Below are 10,064 nucleotides of genomic sequence, written 5' to 3' on the forward strand. Positions count from 1 at the left end.
AAACTGGGAGAAAACTGCAAACCACACCTGATAAACCATATCTGACAAAGAGGTCATATCTAGAATACTGTTTAAAGTTTTCAAAAGTCAACAACAACAACAACAAGGAAAAACAATCCAATTAGAAAATGGGCTAAAGGCATGAACAGATATTTCACTGAACAGGATATATTGATGGAAAATGAGAAAATAAAATAACTTTTATCAGAGGAATGTCAGTCCTTTTAAATTATCAAGCCCAGAGAGACATTAAAATAAGACAGCAGGCCCCTTGCGGTGGCTCACGTCTGTAATCTCAGCACTTTAGGAGGCCAAGGCGGGCGGATCACGAGGTCAGGAGATCCAGACCATCCTGGCTAACACGGTGAAACCCCGTTTCTACTAAAAATACAAAAAATTAGCCAGGCACGGTGGCAGGCGCCTGTAGTCCCAGCTACTCCAGAGGCTGAGGCAGGAGAATGGCGTGAACCCAGGAGGCAGAGCTTGCAGTGAGCCAAGAGCGCGCCGCTGCACTCCAGCCTGGGCGACAGAGTGAGACTCTGTCTCAAAAAAAAAAAAAGGAGAACTGCATGTCCTGCACATGTACCCCTGAACTTAAAATAAACACATACGTACATAAATAGAATTTAAAAAAATCTTAATTGTATGTGGGTAGGTCCCTTTGATTGAAAGTGAGATAGAAGGCTGGGAGCAGTGGCTCACACCTGTAATCCCAGCACTTTGGGAGGCTAAGGCGGGCAGATCACGAGGTCAGGAGATCAAGACCATCCTGGCTAACACGGGGAAACCCCATCTCTACTAAAAATACAAAAAGAAATTAGTCAGGCGTGGTGGCAGCGGACGCCTGTAGTCCCAGCTACTCAGAAGGCTGAGACAGGAGAATGGCTTGAACCCGGGAGGCAGAGCTTGCAGTGAGCCAAGATCGGGCCACTGCACTCCAGCCTGGGCGACAGAGAGAGACTCCATCTCAAAAAAAAAAAAAAAAAAAAAAAAGGAAAGTGAGATAGAAATAATTTTTTAAAACTTACTATTCAAAATTTGCAAAACTAAATAAGAGTAAAATAACTTTACATTTTGTCCCTGGATTGATATAAGACAAAAACATTGTGTGGGAAAGCTGGAGTTGAGGACAAATGAGATTCTGAGAATAAAAATCCCTGGTACATAGCCAAAATTTCAGAGTCAACTTCAGATTTTCAAGGGCCATAAAATAGGTAACCTCAAGCCACCGACTCCAACAGATAAAAGGAATCAGGTAATATGTGTTCCAGGGAGAAAGAATAGAAAATTGGCTGAGTTCTATCACTGACAAAACTTAGCAGGAAGGAGGGATCTGGAAGGTGGGAGGGTGGAGGGATCCCCGGCTTGGGGGGTGGGGAGGGGCTGTGCTTCAGCCTCCGCCTCCTACTGCCCCTCCCCAACAAAGGAGCCCTTTGTGATGTGAAGGCCCAGCTCTGTGATGCAGGCCTGGGCTCCAGTCCCTAGTCTCCACGGGGATGCCCAGAGCTCAGTTGCTTGAAAGCAATGCACCTATTCACATGGAGAATCTTCCCTTTCCTCTAAAATTACTTAGTCCCTCATCACTAAACACCCCCAGCTCCACACCATGGGTGTTGGATATCTTCCTCACCTTGGTGATTGCCCTGGGGTTCTTCTTCCTGTTACTCCCCTACTTATCTTACCTCCATTGTGACGACCCACCCTCACCATCGCCTAGGAAGAGAAAGGTAAGGAGCCCTCAGTCCAGACCCACAGAGCTTGATTCTCTCCTTTCTTTTTATTATTAGTTCCACTTTTCCAAATCCAGTGGAGGGACTTCTGCGATGGGAAGTCTCAGGAGAGACCGGAACATCATGCTTCCAGGGAGAGGCAGGGCAGCCATGGGTTGGTAGGGGTAGATTGTGTACAGGGATTTCCATCCCAAGCCCTCAGTCCATCTGTTGGGGAGCGCAGGAGGCGTGAAGGCAAAATCAAACCCGTGGGCTCAGCGGCCAGGAACGGTCATGAGACGGGGGAGGTCTCTGGTCATGAGACGGGGGAGGTCTCTGTTCGTGAGACAGGGGAGGTCTCTGTCCGAGGCCAGGCCCTAAGCCCTGGCTCATCAGCCCCTTCCTGGGGCAGGTGGCTCGGGGCCCAGCCTCCTCTGTGTGGGGTGATATGGGGCCTGTGCTGGGCCCCCGAGGGCCTCCCACCGGGGCCTGGCATCTCCTCTTGTCTCCTGGGAAGCAGAATCCTACCTGACAGCTCAGTGGTGCCTGCGGGCCTGAGCCTGGGTGTTCCAGGAGCAGAGGAACAGGGACTGATGGCGTCCATGGTGGACCTCATATTGAAAATCCCTCTGTGTGTGTGTGTGTGTGTGTGTGTGTGCGTGTGTTATTTTTATTTATTTTATTTTATTTTATTTTTTGAGATGGAGTCTCGCTCTTTTGCACAGGCTGCAGTGAAATGGAGCGATATCTGCTCACTGCAACCTTTGCTTCCAGAGTTCAAGCTATTCTCCTGTCTTAGCGTCCTGAGTAGCTGGGAATTACAGGCACCCGCCACCACACCTGGCTAGTTTTTGTATTTTTAGTAGAGACAGGGTTCCACCATGGCCAGGCTGGTCTCAAACTCCTGACCTCAGGTGATCCACCCACCTCGACCTCACAAAGTGCTCGGATTATAGGCATGAGCCACCTTGCCCGGCCCCTTCTTCCTGTTTTTCTAAGAAGAAAAGCAGTTTATCATCCATTTAAACATGAATGGGAGGAAGCACACAGAGCTCCCTGAGCAAGACAGAGAGAGCCATGCGGTTCATGAGTGCAGAGTGCTGCGGCTGGGCTGGGGGTGGAGAGGGAGAGCCGGTCCTAGCTCCTCGCCATTTCTTGTCTCCCAGTGTCATCTTGTCTCCATGCGTCATCTTGTCTCCCAGTGTCCAGTAGGGCAGAGGGGGATGCCCAGAGGCAGGATGAAAAACCACAGTCTTCAGAGGTAAGGCTCTGCCAGGGCACACTATAGTTAATTTGATCTCGTCTGTCCCTGAGGGAACTGACTCTGAAGAAGTCAGTTGAAGAAGCCTGAGGTGGGGGCTCCTAGGAAGGAAATCAGAACCCCGGGTCCTTCTCAGATTCCATGCCGGAATGAAGCCATGGTGGGTCAGGGACTGAGCATTACCCAGCAGGGGGCAGTGTGTGTGTCCTGGGGAGACCAATGCCTGCCTGGATGCGGAGGGGGGTGAGGGTCCTCCCGCTCCCTGGGAACAGCTGTTCAACTCTGCTAAGGCTGATTCCTCTTTGAGAACACCCCAGTCCTTTCTCCCCACAGGGCAGTTGTGAGGACTATGGGGGTGGGGGGCCTGTTTGTGAAGCCCTTTGTGAATGACAAAGCCCTGTCCTCCATGCCTTGCTATTACCATCGGGGCCATGTGGCTTTGGACACAGATGGGTGGGTTCCAGTGAGTAATTCCCCCATGGTCTTCCCTAAAGAAACATACACTCAGCCTCCTGTGAGATCCCAAGCCCCTCCCTCACTGCCCTAACCCAGTCTGATTTCCAGCTTGTAGAGAGTGCCTGAGAGGCCTGGAGGAGACTTGGGACCTGATTTCACAACTGCAGAGGTGAGGCACTTCCCCTTCCCTGCATCCTTCCTACCAGGGCTGGGATGTGACCTCAGGGCCATAGGCAGCCTGGAGCTGACCTGGGATGGGGAGACCGGGGGGACAGAGGATGAGAGTAAAGGCCTGGGGCAAGGGGTAGCAGGAGAATTGGGCAGTCAGGGTGTGGGGTGGTGGAGGGGCTGTGGCCCGAGCGCCCACTCTGCCCTCCGAACCCACCTGCTCCTGGCTGCAGCTTGTGCCTCCTGTCTCCTGCAGCCTTCTGGGGCCACACCTTGAAAAAGGTGACTTTGGTCAGCTCTCCGGTCCAGACCCCCCAGGTGAGGTGGGCAAAAGAGCACCTGATAGAGCCTCCCAGTCCTCTCATGAGCCTATGGAAGATGCTGCTCCCATTCTCTCCCTGTTAGCTTCCCCGGATCCTCGAACCAAGCATCCTCATGATCTGGCCTCCACCCCACCACCAGGCCCAATGACCACCTCAGTCTCCTCCCTAAGTGCCTCCCAGCCACCAGAACCTTCCCTTCTCCTAGAACATCCCTCACCCGAGCCACCTGCACTTTTCCCTCACCCACCATGCACTCCTGATCCTCTGGCCTGCTCTCCGCCTCCTCCAAAAGGCTTCACTGCTCCTCACCTGTGGGACTCCACTCTGATAACTCCATCTAACTGTGACTCAGTGGCATTTCCACTGGGCACTGTCCCTCAAAGCTTGTCTCCACGTGAGGATTTGGCAGCTTCTGTCCCAGCCATCTCAGGTCTTGGCGGCTCAAATAGTCAAGTTTCTGCCTTCTCCTGGTGGCAGGAGACTACCAGAACCTGGTGTGTCTTCAATTTTTCAGTCCAGCAAGATCATCTTTCCCGCCACCCACCAGAGACCTGTCAGATGGAAGCTGGTAGACCATTTTTGCTCAGCTCTGATGGCCAGGATGTCGTGGGGATACAAGTCACAGAAATCAACATTTGAGAGGAAAAAGAAAATGATGGACGATTTCCAAAACAGCCCACAAAAGCACTTGAATGCTTTGGGGAATTTGGTTAAATCATTGGATGCTGAGCAGGACACCACAACCCCAAAACCCTTGTGGAACATGGGAGAGAACTCAAAATAGCTGCCCAGTCCTCAGAAGCTCTCAGATCCTAGGCTCTTGCAGGAAAGTTTTCAGAAGAATTATAGCCAGCTTTTCTGGGGCCTCCCCTCTCTGCACAGTGAATCTCTGGTGGCTAATGCCTGGGTCACTGACTGGTCTTACATCCTTACATCAATGAAATGTCCAATGTCTGCCCAATTCAAAGGGAGACTACAATGTCCCCACTGCTTTTCCAGGCCCAGCCTCTGTCCCATCTGGGGCCTGAGTCCCAACCCTTTATTTCATCCACACCCCAATTCTGGCCCACACCTATGGCTCAGGCCCATCTTCAATCCTCTTTCCCAGTCCTATCTCCTGCTTTTCCATCCCCAATGAAGAACACTGGAGTAGCTTGCCCTGCGTCGCAGAATAAAGTGCAAGCTCTCTCCCTACCTGAAACTCAGCACCCTGAATGGCCTTTGTTGAGGAAACAACTAGAAGGTGGGTTGGCTTTACCCCCTAGGGTCCAAAAATCTCAGGACATCTTTAGTGTTTCCACTCCTAACCTTCCCCAGGAAAGGGGACACCCATTCTGCCTGAAAACTTTCCAGTCAGTCCTGAACTCTGGAGCAACATATTGAAAAGTGGTTCATTCAACACCAGGGCAAGATTCAAGAGTCTCTGGATCTGATGCAGCTTTGGGATGAATTGCCAGGGACAAGTCAGGCCAAGGGCAAACCCAGGTCCTGGCAGTCCTCCATGTCCACAGGTGAAAGCAGCAAGGAGGCACAGAAGGTGAAGTTCCAGCTAGAGAGGGACCTGTGCCCACATCTGGGGCAAATTCTGGGTGAGGCCCCGCAAAATCTATCCAGGGGCATAGAAAGCTTCCCAGGGAAGACTCTGGGGGTGACCTCTGAGGAGTCAGAAAGGAACTTGAGGAAGCCCTTGAGGAGTGACTCGGAAGGGATTTATTAAGACTCACAGACAGGAATCATATAGAAAACATCCTGAAAGCCCACATGGGTAAGAGGTTGGGCCAGGCCGAGGGCTTGATCCCCGTGAGTATGCATCGATCCTGGCTTGCTGTCAACCAGGCTCTTCCCGTGTCCAACACCCACATGAAAACCAGCAATCTAGCACCCCCAAAAAGTGGGAAAGCCTGTGTGAACACAGCCCCAGGTGCTTTCCTTCCTTGAGCAGTGTACTCAACAGGTACTGGGAGCCCACATTTTGAGGTTTTGGGCCAAACACAGGTGGGGTCTACCCCTCAGGGTCCTCAAGCCCATTCAGTGCTTTAAACTGGTTTCATCCTTGTGCAATACACAGCATGCCGGTCCGTCCTCAGCCACCTGTGAATCTGGGGCTGGCTCAAAAGTTGAGGTGGCCACGTTCCTTAGAAAGCCACCAATGGCAAGTCTGAGAAAGCAGGTGCTGACCAAAGCATCTGTTCACATGCCAGAGAGGCTTCAGGCCTCCTCACCTGCATGTAAGCAGTTCCAGAGGGCCCCACGAGGGATCCCATCTTGGAATGATCATGGGTCCTTGAAGGCTCCTACAGCTGGACAGGAGGGCAGGTGGCCATCTAAGCCCCTCACATACAGCCTCACAGGCAGCACCCAGCAGAGCAGGAGCTTAGGAGCCCAATCTTCAAGGGCGGGAGAGACCAGGGAGGCAGTGCCACAACCCAGAGTCCCCTTGGCAACCTGTATGTTGGCAAACCTCCAAGCCACAAGTGAGGATGTGCATGGTTTTGAGGCTCCAGGGGCCAGCAAAAGCTCTCTCCTCCCTAGAATGTCTGCCTCCCAAGATCCAAGAAAGCTGTGTCTTAGGGAGGAGGTTGTTAGTGAATTTGAGCCTGGAATGGCCATGAAGTCAGAGACCCAGCCTCAAGTTTCTGCCACTGTTGTGCTCCTTCCAGACGGGCAAGCATCTGTTGTGCCCCATGCTTCAGAGAATTTGGCTTCTCAAGTGCCCCAGAGCCATCTCCAGAGCATGCCTACTGGGAACATGCAGGCTTCCCAGGAGCTACGTGACCTCACGGCAGCCAGAAGGAGCAACCCGGGGCACAAGGAGCCCAGAAACCCAAACTGTCAAGGTTCATGCCAGAGCCAAAGGCCGATGTTTCCCCCTACTCACAAGAGGGAGAACCCTAGGAAGCCCAACTTAGATAAACATGAAGAAATGTTTCAAGGATTGAGGACTCCTCAACTTACCCCAGGCAGGAAGACAGAAGACACCCATCAGAATGAAGGCGTCCAGCTACTGCCATCAAAGAAACAGCCTCCTTCAATAAGCCACTTTGGAGAAAACATCAAGCAATTTTTTCAGAGGTTTTTATCAGAGAAAAAAAGCAAGCCAGCACCAGTCACTGCCGAGAGCCAAAAGCCAGTAAAAAACTGATCATGCATGTACGGCAGCAGTGCTGAAGCTCAGCGGCTCATGACAGCAGTTGGACAGATACTGGAGGAGAAAATACCACTTTGCCATGCGCGCCATGCCTCGAAATCAGCACCAACAGCAGTTTCAAGCCCCAGTCTGTGGATTTCCCTGCAACCACAGGCACCCCTTCTACTCAGAACACAGCAGAATGCTGAGCTATGCGGCCAGCAGTCAGCAAGCCACCCTCAAGAGCCAGAGTTGTCCCATCAGAGACAGAGAAATTGATCAACAGACCTTGAAAAGTGTCTGGTGCAACAATGAGGGCCTTCACTGTACCTCTTTCTGTCAGCATTTTAATCACAACTGTTTAACAAGTCTCTACAATGGTCCAAACTTTCCCTCATCTTCCTGTCTTCTTCCAAGTCCTCCAAACTCTCCACCCTCTGGCTGTTAGCCACTTCTGAACCTGCTTTTATATTTTCAGCTATCTTTGTCACAGCCTGGCAATGTAGAAGGAAAAAAAAGGCCATTTTCAGGGCAAACTTCAAGAAGACTTCAGATATTTGCATTAAAAAGAAGACCAGTGTTAATAGAGAACACGGTGGGGAAAAGTCATTGAAGGCATTTCATAGCTTGACTTCGCAGTACTAATTTTCTGTATGATCATAACAAAAGGGATTTAGTTGGCTAGGCTAACTAACTCAGGAAGCCTCCCCATCATACCAGAAAGACAAGCAGCAATAAAATATTTCATATGGCAGGAGTAGGAGCAAGACAGAGAGGAAAGAGATAGCATACCCTGTTATACAACCAGATCTCATGAGAACTCAGTATCACAAGGTCAGCATCAAGAAGAAGGTGCTTAACCATTGGTGAATGATCCACCACCCCACTCACCTCCACCCCCAACTGTTTCCAGGCAGAAAACTGATGCAGAGGCAGAGCCTCTTGGAATACCTCTACTAGGGCAGTGCAGAAGGAACATATGGGCTTGAAGGCCCCATGCAGCAGGCCATCATCCTAGAGACCGCAGATTCATAGACCCACCAACAACCCGCACCCTCAGTATGGAAAAGGTACAGGCACTTAACACCAGCCCAGCCCATGAAAGCATCCATGAGGGCTAAAGCCGGCAAAGCCACAGGTGCACTGTTCTAGTAGAGGTTTCCCATGAGCCTCTGCCCCTGCAGCAGGTTACTCCACCTTCCTACTATCCACCAGCCTCCCACCACCCTACGGCCAGGCTATTCCTCCCCACCCTCCCAACCCCTTTCTCCTTACACCCCCACCCACCTCCCATTCATGATTAAATCACCTCCCACCAGGCTTCACCACCCAAATTTGGGATTACAATTTCACATGAGTTTTTCTAGCAAAACACAGCCAAACCATATTATTCTGACCTTGACCCTTCTGAATCTCAGGTTCTTCTCACAGGGTAAAATACAATCATGCCTTTTCAAAAGTTTCCAGAAGACTTAACTCATTCTAGCATTAACTCAACTATAAAAAGTTCAAAGTCTCATCTGAGACAAGGCTACAGTATCTTCTGCCTATGAGTCCCTGAAGTTAAAACGGAGTTCTTTTCTTTCAAGGTACAACAATGGTACAGACATTGGGTGAGCTTTCTTAATCCAAAGGGAAGAAATTTCCCAGAAAAATAACACAAATGGGACCACAGGCCCAATGCACATCCAAAACCCAGCAGACCAGTATTCAATCTCACAGCTACAAAATTATGACGAGAACTATCAGAAGGACAGCATTAACGAGATGGTATTTAACCATTTGTGAAGGATCTGCCCCCACCCCTGTCTTTCACCCCCAATGCCACCATAATTCCCCCCAATTCTCCCCGACACCCCCACCTTCCAACCTCCACTCTCCACCATGATTAAATCACCTTCCACCAGCCCCCACCTTTAACATTTCCCATTACAATTCCACATTAGTGGGACACAGAGCCAAGTCATATTATTCTGTCCCTGCCCACTCAAATCTCATGTCTTTCTCACATTGCAAAATACAATGGTGCCTTCTCTACAGTCCCCCAAATCTTAACTCATTCTAGCAAATGTCCAAAGCCCAAAGTTTTATCTGAGACAAGGATACAGTCCCTTCTGCCCATAAGCCTCTGAATTATAAAGCAAGTTAACTACTTCCAAGGTACAATGATTGTACAGGCAATGGGTAAGCATTCCCAGCCAATTGAAGAAAAATTGCCTGAAAGAAAAACAAACACTGATGGGACTCACAGGATACATGAACGTCCAAAATGCAGCAGGCCAGTCATTCAGTCCTACAGCTCCAAAATCATCCTTTTGGAATCCTTGTCCCACATCCATGGCACAGGGGTGTGAGGGCTGGGTTCCCAAGGCTTTGGGCAGATATGCACCTGTGGGTTTGCAGTGATCAGTCCCCACTGCTGCCCTCATGGACAGGGCTGGTGTTGAGTGCCTGTAGCTTTTCCACACAGAGGGGGTAAGCTGTTGGTGGGTCTATGAATCTGGGGTTTGGAGGACGGTGCCTCCCTGTGTGAGGGCTTCAATCCAATATGTCCATTCTTTGCTGCCTTAGTAAAGGTTTCCATGAGGCTCTACCTCTTGGAAAGGCTTCCGCCTGGACACCCAGGCTTTTCTGTACATCCTCTGGAGTCTAGACGCAGGCTCCCAAGCCTCTAGTCTCTTGCTCTGTGCACTTGCTGGCTTAACACTGTGGAAGCCATCAAGGCTTGGAGCCACCTCTGAAGCAGTGACCCAAGCTGTACCTGTGCATCTTTCAGCCATGGCTGGAGCTGGAGCTGCATGGATGCAGGCAGCAGTGTCCTGAGGATGCACGCAGCAGGGAGGCCATGGAGCTGGCCCAGGAAACCATTTATCTCTTCTAGGCCCCAGGGCCTGTGACAGCAAGGGTTGCTGCAAAGGTCTCTGAAATGCCTTCAAGGCCTTTTCCCCGTTGACTTGGCTATTTGCACTGGGCTCTTTTTTATGCAAATACTCTAAATGTTCCCTAATTTTCCTCCTGAA

At 50.7% G+C, this 10,064-nt stretch overlaps 1 pseudogene; it reads left to right on the forward strand.

The window, feature by feature from the left end:
* Positions 1 to 1,480: 1,480 nt before the first annotated feature.
* LOC101150625 (putative spermatogenesis-associated protein 31C2) lies at positions 1,481 to 8,317 on the forward strand (annotated as a pseudogene).
* Positions 8,318 to 10,064: the final 1,747 nt, after the last annotated feature.

This window comes from Gorilla gorilla, chromosome 13, assembly GCF_029281585.2.
Source record: "Gorilla gorilla gorilla isolate KB3781 chromosome 13, NHGRI_mGorGor1-v2.1_pri, whole genome shotgun sequence".
NCBI lineage: Eukaryota > Metazoa > Chordata > Mammalia > Primates > Hominidae > Gorilla > Gorilla gorilla.